An 18,925-nucleotide genomic window follows, 5' to 3' on the forward strand; every position below is an offset into this window, starting at 1 on the left:
TGAAAGAATTGAATCGAGCATGTGTTGTTTGGGAGGTTTTGTATTTTGTTGAATGAGTGTTGGTTGCAATAGTTAGTAGCATTTTCTACTTATAAAACATAGAAATTGTGTGCACTTTCTTCACATTTGGATTGAATACGTAGCGTTTGGTTATTGATTGATATAAAGTGGACCTAATTGTATTCTAAGTTTAGCTTCAACATGTTTTAATTTATTTCGTTTCACTTATTTGCCCTTCAATTATCTGCATCAAATGCCAGAAGACTTTATCAATACAGAATGACTAATTGGTCCCTGTTCTCCATGACAAAAGAAATCACAAAAGAACAGAACGAATAGTGTTCGTCCAACTCGTATCTTTGCCATCAACGTTTTAGTCACCCTAAAGTAAGACGTATTTACTAAATTTATCCATTTAGACATAAACTAACGTGTTTACAAGATTTATTCAATTCTTTAAATATGTCAAAACTCAATTCAACTATACTATTAAATCACTACAATGTGAAAGAGAAGGGGTGGGGGTATTTGACAACTCAACATCGAGCCATTTGTTATTATTTATTATTATTTTTGCATTGTGTCAAAAGGAAATACTCATATACAATCCACCAGATTAAATCTTGTCCGGGTCCATTAAGGTTAAAAAAGAAAAGCAAAAAAACTCAAGTATCTCAAAGTACGATTGAATTCATTATATGCATGTAATCACTATAATCATATAGTAATCCTCCATATGATGAAATCAGAAGCATATTTCAAAGAGATTATTTCTTGATCAAAGTCATTTCTCCAACACACCTATCTTCTTTTTTTCTTTTTTTTTAATAGAAAACCGCTATGTTTTTCAAAATAAGGAACACAAGTATGCCAAATGAAGTGCCAAAACATCTACTTGGCAGATTAGGAAGTGACATACAAGAAATCGAGTAAACCAAAAAGCAAGGTCTTCAAAATTTGGAATGTTAATCCTGAAATACAGTAGACACACAGTCAGATACCAATATATTGTGCACTAGGTTATTACACTGGTTGATTTAAAGAAATATGAAATTGGAAGGAGTAAACACTTTGGGAAAACCTTGAAATTACTTTTGATATAAAAGTAAATTACTGTCATTTGGAAGAGTCCTAACTAAAAACAATCATCCATCCATCTTACTCTTTCACCAAACTATCTTAAGTTTTTGCTTTAATAGTCTCGACCAGAATTTACTTTCAATCATCAAATTCCTTGCTCAAACTTCATTTATTGAAAACCAAGTATAGACTCGTTCATATTTATTTGTTCAAAAAGATAATACTGAAAGGTTCACCAAGTATTTTGATTATTTATTATATTGATTATGAATCTACTTAAGGTAGGAACGACATAATGTTCTACATCTTCCATGCCAGATCACAGTCAAATCATTATGATTCTTGAAAATTGGACCCAATTTGATTGTAGTATGAAAATGATATATATAGATATATATTATATATGGGGTTGCTTCAAAATTCTAGACAGTTGTAATATGCCCACAATAGCCATTCTTAGGCACACATTAGAAGGCAAAATGTTACACGCACTGATGCACTCACAAGGACAGTTAGGTAATTTACATGTATCTCAATAATCAGTTCTCTGCTTATCCAATTTTGCTCTATCTTCATCCTAAATGATTAGAAATTCATAACTCTTGAAGTGATTTGCTTCATCTTTGAGGTTTCAAGTCATAATATTCAGCTTCTAGTTTTTGTGTAACCAACCTACTTGATATCTAATTAATTATATGTCAAATAATCAGTTGGATTATGATTAAAGGGCATTCCTTAGATAACCAAACTACTCTGAGCACTGTTTTCTGCATCACCTTCGATTACATATCGTCATTAGACAGCTTTTTCAAAAGCACATCCAAACACCCCTTTACCAAAAAAAAAAAACCTAAACTGCAATCATGATATCATTGCGATACACATCCAAATACACACTTAAATCTCTTATAGGAAATATCAATTTGTGATATAGACAGTATACTGGAAGAGCCTAACAGTTTACCATACGATTCGGTGGAAATATATAAAAATTAATGAATAATGGTAAGAATACCTTGGGAGATACTGATTCGAGATTTGAGACACGGGACTCCAAAGAATCAAACTGCTGCTTCAACTGCAATCGGACAAGATCAAAAATTAACAAAAAAAGGCATAAAATGGAAAATTTATTGAAAAAAAAAGGTACCTGGAGAGAAAGAGAGTGACGATCGAGCAAGAGATCTTTGTAGACAAACTGAGACATGATAGCAGCTGTGGAAGCGAAACCAAACGTAAACCATACCAACCTCGTTCTCAGCATATTTGCTTCTTTGATTTACAGGAATTCAGCAATGGAATAGGATTAGGGCTTTATTTCGTAAATTGTTCTCCTCTTGTTTAATTCTATTTTCGTTAGACCCGCAAACGTCTCATGTAACGCCGGCTTGATGTAGAATTAACTCGACTATTTAAATGGTCGAAATTGGAGATTATATATATATATATATATATATATATATATATATATATATATATATATATATATATATATATATATATATATATATATATATATATATATATATATATATGGCCGCTGATTCTTTCAAGGAGGATTTTAATAAATCCACAGAAACTATAAAGGTAATGACAATTATGCCCTCATTCAAATTTACAATGTATTTTTTTTTTGATCCTGATTATTAGTGAGCTAGTTATACCAAAAAACACTAGTTATACCAAAAAACACTCCAGCCACTTTATACCCTTTGTTTTTTCTCTCTTCTCCTTAGTTAAACCGTCATATTTGCTCTTTTTGACATTTCACCCCTCATTTCATTACTTTGTTTTTTTTTCTTTAGTCATTTTTACACCACCAGCCTTTGTTTTTAAAGAGTTTATAAACATATTATGATAAAACTATTATACAACCAACTACTTAACAAGTAAAAAATACAACTTCAAACTAATGCATATCAAATCATAATAAATGTTGTCCAACAAAAATATTCAAACTAGTGCATATTAAATATTCAAGCTACTTATATGACATATCATCACTTGAAAACATTAGATATGTGTTTAGATTAAGTAAATTGTTCTCTAACTAATATGAGGAGACACTATTATTTATTTGAAAAGACACGGGCAAATTTTGAAGTTTTTGGTGGTTGTGATGATTCCTAAGCTCAAATTTAAAAGGTCTCGCACACTAGAGTTTAATCATCTTTTTTTTTTGCTTTTGGAGGTCTACCATTTGCTCGAAGAATCATAGTCCAAAGAATATATTAAATTCAATCAAACGTTTAGTAATCATATAAGTATAAATGAGAAAGTAAGAATATTGTTTAGGAACTCTTATATTACATGTGTTGACTCATTATTTTGCATGTGTTCGGCCATATTTATTAGACACCGACTATATAGTGGCGATGCAAAAATTTCTGTTGTAGTTAGGTTAGTGGTTGCCCATTTTTTTAGTGGGAGAACATTAATAGATTTTTTTTACAATGTAAAACTGAGTGGTGGTCCGAGATCCTGGGAGACACCTAAATCCGTCCCTGACTATACATATTAATTTTAGCTATTGTATGTTATTTTTTGCTTTTAGTTTAGCCGCTCTTTTGTTATTATTAACTTGTTTTTTTTCTTACAAGTTGATCGCATGGAAGATGAGACATAAACATTCTCACTTAATTAGTTGTTCACATGTTTGTTATTTAGATTTAACAGAAACCGAACAAATTAAATCGACTCATATAAAACCAAAAACGATTAAATAGAATGTTATTTTGTTCGTTTTCAGTTAATATTTTGAAAGTCAAAAAATCAACTAAACCGAATCAAACAACTAATAATCGATTAAACCAGTTGAATAACATCTATAATCATAATCAAAGAATTAATATATTTATTTTTAATATATTTATTTTGATATTCCAAATAAGCATAATAATATCCATCAATATACACAAGAATCATAGGCTCTTAAAAAAAGACAGTGATGTAAAAAATGATAAAAAAGAAGAAAAAAACAAATTATTAAATAAATGGTGGAATGTTAAAAAAAAATTGTGGTTTAATAAGGAGCAAAGAGAAAAAGAGGGTATAAAGTATAAATTATCCATAAAATATTTTTTGATAATAAATGTCTTCTGAATAATTAGAATCCAAAAAGAAAACGCTACAAATTTTAAAAAGGGCATAGTTGTCACATATTTACAATTTCAGTGGATTTATCAAATTGGTTCTGTGGAAAAATCAATGCCCTTATATATATATATATATATATATATATATATATATATATATATATATATATATATATATATATATATATATATATATATATCAGTGGCGGAACTACATGGAGCGTTGGGGTACTACAGCATCCCCAAAAAATTATTTTATATTTAAAAAAAATTATTTGCAAAAATATTTTATGTTATTGTACCCTCAACTAAAAAAATTGTATCTTGTATTGTAATATCCGTGATAGGATAATTACATAGAATATATATTGATAATACAATCTTTGTTGAATATGAAACCCTAGATTTACCTGCACTCGCTGGCTAAAATCTCAACATTCTATTGCATATTATTCTAACAAAATAATACAATATTTGTTGAATATTCTAACATAATAATTCTTTGTTGGAGCTGTAATCAAGATACTGAAAAAAAAAAATACGTGTCATATCATGGAGCTTAATAAAAAATTCACAAATAACACCGAAAACCATGCAACATAAAACAATCTTAAGGAATCATTAAACTAAAAGCACAATTACAATGTAAAATTCTAATAGAATGTGTATATGATATAGGATGTATATATTCTTGAAACCAGCAAACACCTTTTGGTTCCTAAATTATATGAACAAACACTTTCAGTTGTATGTTATGGAATATTAAGATTTTTGAATACTAGAGTGCAATAATATATATATATATATATATATATATATATATATATATATATATATATATATATAATGAAAACAACTAAATCTAAAGAAAATAGATGTAGAGTGATTGTTTTTGTTACCTTTGACTTTGGACACACTTCACTACTGTTACATTTACACAAACATAAAGTATTCAAGTTTTAAAAATCCAAGAAATGAGCTAAAAGCCTAAATTCATACAAATTTCTAGACTAGTATTCAAGTTTTAAAAATCCAAGAAATGAGAGAATCATTCTTAGCTACACATTTTGTTTTGCCGCAAAACACTTAGACGTACCGACAGAAATTGATAACTGTTACACATGTATTTTCCAACCAAACATGTTTCCTTAAACTATGCTAATCATTACCTTAATATACACAAAAATATTTTTTTATTTTTTTTAGAAAGCTATTTTTATCAAAAAAAAAATTATTTTAAATATATCAAAATTCATAATTTTTTATTCTTTATAAATAGACATCTATATTGATAAATTTTAAGATAAAATAATTTTTTTTTTAAGTTTCGGCTCTTGTTATTCATAAGTGAATAAAAATCGATTAGATTTTTATTATAGTATATTCATTTTTCATTTATAAATAAAACGTATGTTTAAATTTTTTACAGTTTAGGTATCATTCATATATAATTATAACACGTAATAAAACTTTCTTACCTAAAATATATTTTTTACATCATCTTTCATCAAATGTTATATTTATATATTCATAAAATGTGTATTAGTGGTCCTCATATGTTATATTTATATATAAATAAAAAATTTATCAGATTTTTGTTACAGTTCATTTGTTATTCGAATATGAATACGTACTATGTTAATAAAAGACGACGTGTTTTAAAAATTGAACTACTTATTAATATATAAATAACAAATGAACTGTAACAAAATTATGATAAATGTGTTTTTTATATATAAATATAACTTGCGAAGAAGACTAATACATATTTTATTCATATGTGAATATAATATGTGACGAGAGCTGATGTAAACTGTAAAGAGTTTATATATGTTATATTTATATATCAATGATATTTAAACCGTAAAAAAAATCATACTTTTTATTCATAAATGAATAACAAATGTACTGTAGTAAAAATCTGATGTATTTTTATTCACTTATAAATAACAAAAGCTGAAACTATAAAAAAAATATCTTAAAACTATATCAATATGGATATCTATTTATACAGAATAAAAAATTAAAAATTTTGATATATTTAAAATCATTTTTCGATAAAAATAGCTCCTTAAAAATTTTTAAAAAAAACTATATTTTTGTATATATATTAAGGTAATTATTAGCATAGTTTAAGGAAACATGTTTTGTTGGAAAACACATATGTATTCCTTTCTAATCTTCGCCAGTACGTTTGAGCCTTTTGTAGCAAAAATAAATGATTGACTGAGAATGATTCCTTCATTTTCAACATTTTATATTTTCTCAATTGAACTATATATATATATATATATATATATATATATATATATAGAGAGAGAGAGAGAGAGAGAGAGAGAGAAAATTCAATAGAAACCATTATTAATACAGGAACCAATCCAACGCGTCGAAATTTAAAGCGATCAACAGCAAAATGAATAGTTGTAGACTTTCACAATAGACACACATGCACCGGATTATAACAAAACTTATTTCATTTTTTTAGTTTAATTTTTGTAGGCAATGTTTTTTATCAAAAAAAAAAAAAAAAAAAAAAAAAAAAAAAACCGAATATACCATTGTTCGTGATTTACGTCCTCTTTCCATAGAGATCCATATCATTTCATTATATACTTATAAAGCTAGCATTTTTCTTTTCACCACATTCATTTGAAACTCTCATTCATTTTTCCTTTCACCACATTCATTTGAAACTCCCATGTCTTTTCAATTTCTTTCCAATAATGATTATAATTTGGTTAATAAGTTTAAATAAATATAAAACCTAAAATGTAATCATATATAAACTAAATTTCAATATTAAAAGAATATATTTTCTTTTATTTATAAAGTTATGGTTTTAACTTTTAACATATTATACTTAATTTATTAGGTCTAATATGTTATTGTATGTAAACATTATCATTTAAAGCTACAACTTTTGCAAAAAATTCTATAAAATACTTAAATTGTTAATTTAAATATAACCTTACATGATCAACTTAAATATAAATTTTAGTTCAACTTAAACAACCTAAAGAATATTTTATAAATAGTTAAAAGTGATAAATTGTAGTGTCTTTCTAATAATGATTATAAGTTGGTTAATAAGGTTAAATATGTATAAAACCTAAAGTGTAATCATAAAAAAACTAAATTTCAATATTAAAATAATATTTTTACTTCTACTTATAAAGTTATGTCTTTAACTTTTATCATATTATACTTAGTTTATTAGATTTAATATGTTGTTGTATGTAAACCATTATCAATTTAAAGCTACAACTTTTGAACAGTTTGGACAAAATACTTAAATTGTTAATTTAAATATAACATTACAGGGTCAATTTCAATATAAATTTCAGTTCCACTTAAAAAGTCCAAAGAATATTTTGTGAATAATTAAAAATGATAAATTGTAGTGCTAAATGCAAAAACTAAATTGTAACATCAATTTAACTAAAATATTTCCTAAAGATATTTTTATAATCGTTAAAAAAATTTTAAATAATTAGCTTAAAATAACTTACAATAACATGAAACGACCCAAAAATTTCATTTTTCAATATAACTAAAAACCATAGTCTGAGTGTCATATCATAAAACCATACGTGATATATCTCAACCATAATAAAAACACAGTGCGGAAAACTGTATCATGTCTATGTCATATCAAAATCAAAAACTAAATCAACTCCCAGGATAAAAGCTGAAGTTGTGGTGTGTGCGATGCCATCATCCCGAGCTCTTCCCTCTACTTGCGGAAGTACCTGAAACCAAAACTGAAACTGTAAGCACGAAGCTTAGTGAGTTCCCCCAAACTACCACATACCATACAATACATAAATAAAGCACATACTGGGCCTTGCCCACTGCATCAGACCGAAGTCTGGAACTATGTGACAACCGTCAATTTTCAGTCAAGTCAAAGTCAACGAAAGTCAACAAGTCAAACCGGTCCGCTCATTTTGCCGTAAGTACTAGAGCTTATGATAAGAAACTCCTAAGCGACTCTTTATTCTAACGAGGGATCCTAAATCAAAAAGTGCGTACACTTAGATGTCCTTAACCTAAAACTGAGGTACGTGGCGAGCCAAACCGATGAAACAATGTCGCATACTCATCGGGAGTATGCAAGATCCTTAAACAAGGCGTAACGGGATTTACGGACCTTGCAGTGCGTACCGGACACTCAAAAAGGACACCAATGAGACCTCTCTCAATCGTTTTCACTCTATCTCTTCTTATGTCAAATCTCTCCCAAATCTCTCTAAGTATGTGAAATCTCTCCCACGTATCTCTTTGTATGTGAAATCTCTCCAAGAATGTCAAATCTCTCCCAAATCTCTCTAAGTATGTGAAATCTCTCCCACATATCTCTTTGTATGAGAAATCTCTCCAAGTATGTCAAATCTCTCCCAAATCTCTCTAAGTATGTGAAATCTCTCCCACATATCTCTTTGTATGTGAAATCTCTCCAAGAATGTCAAATCTCTCCCAAATCTCTCTAAGTATGTGAAATCTCTCCCACATATCTCTTTGTATGTGAAATCTCTCCAAGAATGTCAAATCTCTCCCAAATCTCTCTAAGTATGTGAAATCTCTCCCACATATCTCTTCGTATGTGAAATCTCTCCAAGAATGTCAAATCTCTCCCAAATCTCTCTGAGTATGTGGAATCTCTCTCAAATCTCTCTCGAAATCTCTCCCCAACTTTCTATAATCACTCGGGGCATTCCGACCCCCGAATTTGGCGAAAATAGCCCAAGAACGGAAGTCTACGCGAAAAACGGACTTAAGGAAACGAACCCTCCAAACCGAAAGTACTATTCATGAGGGTCCGAACCGAGAGTACTGTTCATGAATCCGAACCGAGGTGTTGACTGATGAGCCGAACCGAGAATACTGTTCATCCGAACCGAACCACGCAAAGAAGGAAGGTCTGAACCGAACCTCGCATAGAAGGGAAAATCCGAACCGAAAGTACTGTTCATTACTGTTCACAACAGTCCCTTCGGTTCTAGCATCACTTCGGACCGAACCCCTGACTTTCGCTTCTGACTCCTCATCGGACCGAGCCTTCGGACGAACCCCGCCTTCGCTCCTTCTTCTGGCTCGCGCCTTCGCTTCCGAGACCAGCACCTCCCCTGACCGAACCTCGGCCGAGATCCGAAGGGTCTCGCTGGAAAGTTCATTTTTCACCCGTTTTTGCGTATTTTTGCGTTTTAAACCCATTTTTAATTATTTTAACATGGGATTTTCACCCAAAACTTTATTTTAAAATATAAGACCCCTAAATTAATAATTTAATCATATTTTAAGGGTAAAATCTTATCCAAATAAGAGTAGGTAAAGTACAAAGGTAGAGTGTTGACTTTACCTTATTTTATGACGCAAGCAACCCCCATACCCACTCCATGACCACCCACACTCCTTTCCACCATACCTTGTACCTTTTACCTCCCTCACAAGCCATCCCCACGTTTTTGAGAGCTGGATAATCATCCTCTCTCCTCATTTTCTCTCATTTGCTCTCATTTCACAAGAAGATCAAACTCTTTTCTCTCTCACTTTCTCTCTCTAGAAGTTCGAGATTCAAGGGCTGATCTTGAGTCTTTCCTCCACATTTGGTAAGCATAATCCATTCTCTTTATGATTATCTCAATTATTTCCACTCAAATCATGGATATCTTACACAAACTCCAATATATTTGTGTTAGAGCTTCGAATCTTCAAGTGATTCTTCAAGTGTTCTTGGGTTGAACACTTCTCTTCTTCAACACTTACCTACTGAAAACACTTAAGGTGAGTTCATACCCCTACATTTTCACGTTTTCTCAAGTTTTTAGGGGGGGAATACAAGTTAAAATACTTAGAACATAACTACATTTTTCTAACAGCTTTCATCAGAAAAGTTTCACTCCATTCACGGACTGTTTTGGACATCTTAAATATTTTTGTTTTCAAAACTGTTTTAGGTGCATGTAGTTCCACTTCTTAGCTTTAAAATGACTACTTGAACATCTCCATACGATTTTTCTACAATTTATGGTGATTTTTACAAAACTGCCTATCATTTCAAACATCAATCCGGACCAGTCTGTGATTATGGACTTTTTCACCCAAGTTAGAGGTCATTAAAAATTATAATAAAAATTATGAACAAACTAGACTCATTTTCCAAACTCTCAGAAGTTACAGAACCTGATTTGGACATTTTATGATTTTTCTACAATTTTTCCAATAACAGTTACAGAAAATGTTATTAACAGAAAAACACAATAAATTTCATTTCACCTTGTAACATGTTGAGCAAGGTATACATCGTTATGTGATTATGTGTAGTTGCAATATATGACAAATTTTGTATTCTTACATAGACATACATCAGAAAACAAATGGATTTACACCTTCACAAGTATGACAAATATATATATATATATATATATATATATATATATATATATATATATATATATATATATATATATATACGATATTACGAGGCTATATCCATTTAAAATATAAACATTGATAAATTATGACAAGTAAGGCCTATGCTCATTTCCCACGAAATCAATCGATAAACTATAATAGGTATAGTTTAGGGTTATTCATATAACAAACACAATATTAAAGGTCTTACACTTACAAAAGAGTTATTGCCGCTATGGACGATTAAGATAATCTATAATAAGTATAGTTAAGCCATTATACCCCCACAAACGAACGCGTTAGTTATAATCGGTATAGTTATGGTAAATACATATTATAAACAAACTAATAAACTATAATAGGTATAGTTTATGTTTCATCTACCCTAGGAACTTAATTACAAGAAAGGAATTCACCATCACTTTTGATAAGCTATTCATATGCATAGTTCAGGTTCACTAATCCCTATCACTCCCCGGTGAACTATGATATGTATAGGTTACACTCACCATCACCATCACTTTTGATAAGCTATTCATATGCATAGTTCAGGTTCACTAATCCCTATCACTCCCCGGTGAACTATGATATGTATAGGTTACACTCACCATCACCATCACTTTTGATAAGCTATTCATATGCATAGTTCAGGTTCACTAATCCCTATCACTCCCCGGTGAACTATGATATGTATAGGTTACACTCACCATCACCATCACTTTTGATAAGCTATTCATATGCATAGTTCAGGTTCCCTAATCCCTATTACTCCCCGGTGAACTATGATATGTATAGGTTATATTCACAATAGATTTTCGTATTGTTAGACTTCAACTATAATCGTTGAGCGTATATGCTTGAGTCATACAAGAATTTAGTCTGGATTGGCTTGGAATTGGTGGTGCCCGCCTCATCTCCTGTTCCTTGTTTGGTTGTGGACCTAGGGCGGACCCATTATATTCGACGTTTTATCTAACCTAAATCTTATATAACTTATATATGCTGGACAATTATAGGGGAAATCTACGGGTAAATCTAGTATACATCAACGCATCATATAGGATTATTCTGTATACACTTAATTAAGAAATTATTGGATTTTCTGGAGATCAAACTCTATCGATTTTAAAAGAGGAAAACGGTTTCTACTCCAAACAAAACTCTTATGAACTCACCAACTTAATTGTTGACACTTTTCAAAACTACTTGTATTCTCAGGAAATCAGTGAAACAGGAAAACTTTAGCGCTTTGAGGATGGGACGTTAAACTGTCAACAATTTATTTTTGTCATCATATTGTAATTGATTTTGAATCATGTAAACAAATACTTTGGTGTAACTTTTTCAATTATATTTATGATGGTTGTATTTACTTTGAGCACTGTTATACATATTGTTGTGATACTGAACATGAAGTCCTCCACTCCTGGACGTTCCGCCATCCTTGGTTTGGGGGTGTGACAAACTAGCTGCATCGGACCGAAGTCCGGAACTAACTGTATCGGACCGAAGTCCGGAACTGACTGCATCGGACCAGAGTCCGGAACTAACTGCATCGAACCGAAGTCCGGAACTGACTGCATCGGACCGAAGTCCGGAACTGACTGATCATGGAATAGCATAAAACATAACAACTATTATAATCACATATACTGCATACTGCATCGGAACAGAGTCCGGAACACATAACACAAACATGCTTGTATCACAAAGACATCAAGCACTCTAACTACTGCATCAGACCAAAGTCCGGAACTACTGATAATTAAACGGGCCGGCATTGTGGCCGTAGACCCGTTCCTACTGAAGGGAAACTCACCTCGTGAACTGGCTGCTGAGTGTATGGCTCTGGAAGCTAACTGCTGCTGCTCCGGTATCTCCCCGGCTACAAGTCCATAAACACACTCAATCAAATACTAAACATTGTACTGGGTAAAATGACTCTTTTACCCTTAGTTAAAGTCAACTCTCGGTCAAGGTCAACTCTCGGTCAAAGTCAACTCTCAGTTGACCTGACTCGCCGAGTTGGGCCGCCAACTCGCCGAGTCCCTATTCTCACTCCTCGACCCTACTCGCTGCTACTCGTCGAGTTATGGCATCGACTCGACGAGTACCCTCTCGATCCAAGAACTCAGACAATCTTCATCCGACACGCCGAGTCTTATGAACAACTCGACGAGTTGTTCTTGAGCTTAAGAAGATTGCCTTGGACTCGCCGAGTTGCAAGAACAACTCGCCGAGTCCCTCCATTACTGAGTCTACCCTCAAACTCGCTGAGTCCACTCCACTACTCACTGGTCCCACTCGACACCGCTCAAAAGGAAGAAATCGGGGACTCGCGACTCGACTCGCCGAGTCACCTCCATGCAACTATTCTACACTCGATTCTGCTCGAATCCAATACATACAAATGATAGATCTGAGTCCAATAAGCTGATTTACCACGTAAAGTTTCCAACTTTACGTGTACAAACACAAGAAAAAGGGAATAAAGGCTAAAAAGGCACTTAAAATGGTAGATCTAGGGTTATGATGCAAAATAGCTCCATAAAGGCAATAGATCTGGGCTCTACAACTCCTAAATGAATAGAGCTAAAGATATCTCGACATAAAAGGGCTTCCATATCAACATAAGGCTTGAGAAAAGCATCAACTAGATCTAGAGGGGGTTTTAAAGCATAAAAGGGAAGGAAATCCGAAGAATACCTCAAAAACTCTTATTTTCCCTTGAATCTCTGCTCTACAATCCTTCTCCTTGCTCCTTTCTTCTTCTCCTTCTTCAAGCCTTCACAAATGCACACAAAAACACTTAAAACACTCAAGATCGAATTAGGGTTTTCTCACAGCTTCTGAGGGTGAAGGAGGCGAGATTGGGGGCTATAAGGTGGCTTAAATAGTGGGCAACCCGGGGATTTAGGGTTTCTCCCAGACAGACAGACTCGCCGAGTCCAGAATATGGACTCGCCGAGTCACCAGCTAACACGTGCTCGAAATCCCGTCCCTACTCGGCGAGTCAGGCTATGAACTCGCCGAGTCCCTCTTGCAATACTTCAAAATAAATACCAAGGAATCATCATACCGGAGACGGGTCGTTACATAACAATAGTTAAAAATAACTATATAAATGATTATATTATTATCTTTAAAATAAAAAAAAAATGTTTGATGTTTTATATAATTACAATGATAGAAATTAAAATGTTAAACAAATAAATTTTAAAAAATTAATTAATAATAACTACAACTGTAAATAACATTAAACTATATATTATATTTTATTTTATTCAAACCCGCGAGTAGAGGTCATTCAAAAGATTGAGATTATGCAGTTTTAATAAATGTATATATTATATATAATTCAAAATAGAGTAAATTGCATGAATGGTCCCTATGGTTTAGAGTAATTTGCATGTTTGGTCCCTGACTTATTTTTTTAACTAGGAAGGTCCCGACTATTTGTTTTTGTTACGCACTTGGTCTCTGTCTTACCTAAAAATACTATATGTTCCCTTGATTTTCTAATTTATTTAAATAAACACCCCCAACCCCACCCATTCACCTTACTTTACCTACCCCACAATTTTTTCCTATTTAATAATAGTCTTTTTAGGTAAGACAGCGACCAAAAGCGTAACAAAAACAAACAGTATGTACAAAACGCATAACAAAAACAAATAGTAGGGACCTTCCGAGTTAAAAAAAAACAAGTTAGGGACCCAGCGCACAAATCACCCCAAACCATCGGGACCATTCGTGTAATTTACTTTTCAAAATAATCAATATATTATATTTCCTTAGTATACGAATTAGTATATCAAATTTAACAATAACATTATTGCTATATTTAAAAAAAACATGTAAAGATTTCAGTTATATAAATGCTTCTGCGCAACGCGCGGGCATTCGCCTAGTTGATATATAAAAAATGAATTTTTTTTTCAAAAAACTCACTTCATTTTCTTTGTTTGTTGAAAAGTTAATGTCCATTTTTATAGAAAAAAATTAATAAATATATAAAAATTCATACTTTTTGGTACTCTTTAAACATAAATTCATATTGGCGTTAAAAAATTCATATTTCATTTCAGATTCACAATGTAAATAATAGTAAGTCATATTCACAATGTGAATCTGAACTGATCGAGCTTTTTCACATTGTGAATGTTAAATATTGAAATATTACAATTTAGATTCACAGTGTGAATCTACATTGATCGAGTTTTTTTAATCGGTGTTGATGTTTATTAATAGAGTACAAAAAATTAATATTTTTGTTATAATTAGTTTTTTTTCGGATAACATTAAACTTAAATATTGAAAAAAATAACAAAATGAAGTGGGTTTTTTTTTTTCGAGAAAAAAAGTTTGTTTTTTATATATCAACATGAATTTCTATGGAAAAAATACGAAAAATCGTGACCAACGGTATATTCATTTTTTTTCGATAAAAATTGTGGCCTAAAAGTAATTTAAAACGAAAAAAAAGTGGATTTTTTGGTATAATATGTTGTGTGTGCGTCCAATGTATAAGTGTACATCTATTTTCTTTGCGTTGATCATTATGATTTCCGACGCTCATGATTGGTTCTTTGGTTCATTGTTATTTATGGATCTCTATTGAACCTCACCATATATATATATATATATATATATATATATATATATATATATATATATATATATATATATATATATATATATATATATATATATTTGAAAAGGATTGTGTTATAATTAAGGTTGTGCAATAAGTATCTTCTTACCAAATTACCCTTAAACTCAATTTAATCAATTTTTTGACATTTGATTTGAGATTATATATATATAATAAAAATGAAAACCGATTTTATATAGTCATTCGAATTTATAATGTTGTTCGATTTATAAAATATTGTTCGAAATTTATAATAATAATAATAAAGGAATTGAAAACAAAAAAAAAAAACAAAAGAAAAAAAAAACCGACAAAAAACAAAAAATCAAATTGGGGTTTGAATTGGAAAATTATTAGGGGTACACTATAGGTATCTCTTTCCTTTTTTTATCCCGTAAACTCAATCTAATCAACAATTTATTTTTTGATTTGACATTATTTTTTTGTTTTTTTTTTCTGTATGTTTTTTTGTTGTTTTTACTTTTCTTTTATTTAATATATTATTTTTATTATTCAAAAAATTAAAACTTATTATTATTATTATTATTATTATTATTATTATTATTATTATTATTATTATTATTATTATATAATAAATATAACTAATTACTTGTCCATAAAACCAAAGTAACACAAAAGTGGGGAAAAACAAGGTAAGTGTCGTAGGTAAATGATTTAAAGCCAAAAGTTTTGATTTGATTGAAATAATTTTTATCTTTTTTCTTTAATAATAAAGAAACTGATTTCACATAACTTTAACTTTATACATTATATAAACGATTCGTTCGGTTCAATTCAATTCAACATTTGTTCCATTCATAACAACATTCACAAAATTGTCGATCAACATTCTTATGGCAAGTTTTCAAACTAACATGGTATGTATTTTTGAGGGATAATTTTAGTTTATTCATAAGTTGTTATATGTTATATTTATAGTGGAATTTTTTTAAACTGACCAAGTATATATTTATATTTGTTAGGTATTTAACAATCGTGAAAATTTAACAAAGTGAGTGCAAGAAACAGCACGGTCTCTTGAATATGTGGTTGTTATTAAAAGAACAAAGTCAAAAGGAAGTGGATATGTTTCAAAAATTATTTTTATGTGTGATCGGGGTGGTGTACCTAGAGGTCCGATGACGTCCACCAAAAATACAGGTTCCAGAAAAACAAATTGTCCATTCGAAATTTTTGTTTGTTACTATAAGTCGTATGATGTTTGGAGATTAAATGTTAGAAATGATGAACATAATCATGAACCTGCAATGTATATGGAGGGTCACCCATATGAAAGGCGGTTAACCCCAAATAAATCAAAAATGGTTGAAGAAATGAAGATAAACAATGTCCCATCACGGGATATTTTATCGGCACTGAAGAGACAAAATTCCAAACATGTTTCTACAATAAAAACATTTATAATAAGTGTTACAAATTTAGAATGGATGAGACTGAAGTCAAATGCAACTTGTCTTCGGATTTTTGCATTCAAAAGGATATATATTTAACCATCATGCAAATGATACAACCAATGCCTTGGAAGATCTATTCTTTGTTCACCCAACGTCATTGGAGATATGGCGTGCATTTCCATAGGTTAAGATGATGGATGCCACCTACAAGACTAACAAGTACAGATATTTTATTTTTAATTGTTTTGTATTTATTAATAAGCGTTACATGTCTTTTATGTTTTGTTATACTAATTATTTTTCTTTTATTAATAGGTATAACATGCCTTTTTTGGAGATTGTTGGTGTTACTTCAACAAACACGACATTTTTTATTGGTTTTGGGTTCATGGATAAAGAAAAAGAATCCAAATACATTTGGGCTTTAAATTGTCTTAAGGCCATAATCAACAGATATGATAGTCGATGCGTGATCGTTACTGACAGATAGATAGCATTGATGAATGTATGTGAAAAAGTATTCCCATCGGCCATTCACATACTTTGTAGATGGCACATTTCTCAAAGTATATTTACTAATTACAGAGAATGTTACAAGACAAATGCTGAGTGGAATTCCTTTTTAAGAGATTGAAATACTTTAATTAATTCATTAACATTGGCAACATATGCTGATGATTTTACTGTCATCATGTCATTTTATGTAATTGGAATTAACATGTGAGCTAAGGGGCTTCATAATTTGTATTCTAATATATGTCCGGGTTTGTGTGGAGTGCACGTATGTATAAGATTGAATTAGAAGTCGGTTCTACGACAAGTCAAGGGTCCGGGGGAAGCGCCCCTGGGACCAGGGTTTCCAAAGGGGCAGCGCCCCTTTGGCGAGGTTTAGGGGCAATGCCCCTAGTAGGGTCCAAAGGGCAGCGCCCCAAAACCTCTCTGAATTTTACATATGGGAACATAGTGGGAAATTAGGATTCTTAAGGGTGATTATGGTAAAACTAACGAAACTCGTTAGTTTTGGTAACCCTAAATCCTCATTAAAATCAGGATTACCCTGACTTTCTTCCAAAGCAACTCATGACGGCCCAACCCTAATGAAACCTTAATCTTGTTTATTATATAAACGGTTCTTCCTTCTCAGAAGAAACATACGAAATTTAGCTCTCGTTTTCTTCAAACTTTCACAGAACCTTTCTAGTAATTTGGCTTACGATTTCTGTGTCTAGTATCGTAAGTGTCCACTTGGATTATCCTAGGCTGAATTTCTTGCAACCCAGGCATAGGGTAGAAATATCAGTTCGGAAAGTGTTCTCACGATCCAAGTTGGTATCCAGATCTCCACCACAAACCCTAAATTTCTAACAACATATTTGATAAATTATGCAAAACTTGAATCAAAATCGACATATCATCTAGGTACTAAACAAGTTGTTGATTATCTCAATCGATTCTGGTTGGATAAATACAAAGAAAAAATTGTATCCGCTTAGACTAATCAAGTTTTAAACTTTCACAACCACACTAACAATAGAGTTGAGAGCCAACACGTGAAGTCGAAAAAATTCTTGCAGACACAACATGCTAACTTAGATAAAAAATTTAATCGAATAGAAAAGGTAGTGGCATCGCAACACACAACGATAAAAGATATTTTAGTAACAAACTGAACTAAGTTGATGTGTCGATACAACATACCCCATTTTAAAGGTTTGTGTGGAAATGTTTCACACCATACGTTGGAGAAAATCAGACAAGAGTTGAATCGGTCTGACGCGCATCAAATAACTGAGGACGATTATGGTTGCCAATTGCGCCATAGGTGTGGATTACCTTATGCCCACGAAATTGCAATTTACTCACGTGCGAACCAAATGATACCATTATCATCTACTGAAAAATTTTGGCGTAAGCTTGATTTAATCAATGTCAACGTTATTGATGATGCAAATTTTGGTTTCGAAGAGGGTGTGGAATTGTTAAAAGAAAGCTACGTTGAACAGTCAAATGAACAGAAATATAGTTATGCCAGAAAATTGTGGGACATATGTTCACCATCAACAGCTATAGTTGTTGATCTAGGTACTATTTTCTTTAATATATTAATTTGTATAATAATGTGCTAACAATTTACTTGTTTATTCAGATGTTCATAAAAAATACCCGTGGACGTCCACGATTGAGCAAACAAAAATCCAAAAAGGTAGACCACAACACCCCACCTATACTAATGCCCACCCCTACCAATACTCGTAGACGTGGTTTTT

At 31.4% G+C, this 18,925-nt stretch overlaps 1 long non-coding RNA gene across 1 annotated transcript; it reads right to left on the reverse strand.

Annotated features, from left to right (window-relative positions):
* Positions 1–670: 670 nt before the first annotated feature.
* On the reverse strand, positions 671–2,484 carry LOC122196453 (uncharacterized). Its single transcript, XR_006188028.2, has 3 exons — positions 2,231–2,484; positions 2,096–2,158; positions 671–971 (listed from the first exon to the last, which is right to left on the reverse strand). It is a non-coding gene; the product is annotated as an uncharacterized LOC122196453 (long non-coding RNA).
* Positions 2,485–18,925: the final 16,441 nt, after the last annotated feature.

The sequence above is a fragment of the Lactuca sativa genome, chromosome 2 (assembly GCF_002870075.4).
Source record: "Lactuca sativa cultivar Salinas chromosome 2, Lsat_Salinas_v11, whole genome shotgun sequence".
Lineage (NCBI taxonomy): Eukaryota > Viridiplantae > Streptophyta > Magnoliopsida > Asterales > Asteraceae > Lactuca > Lactuca sativa.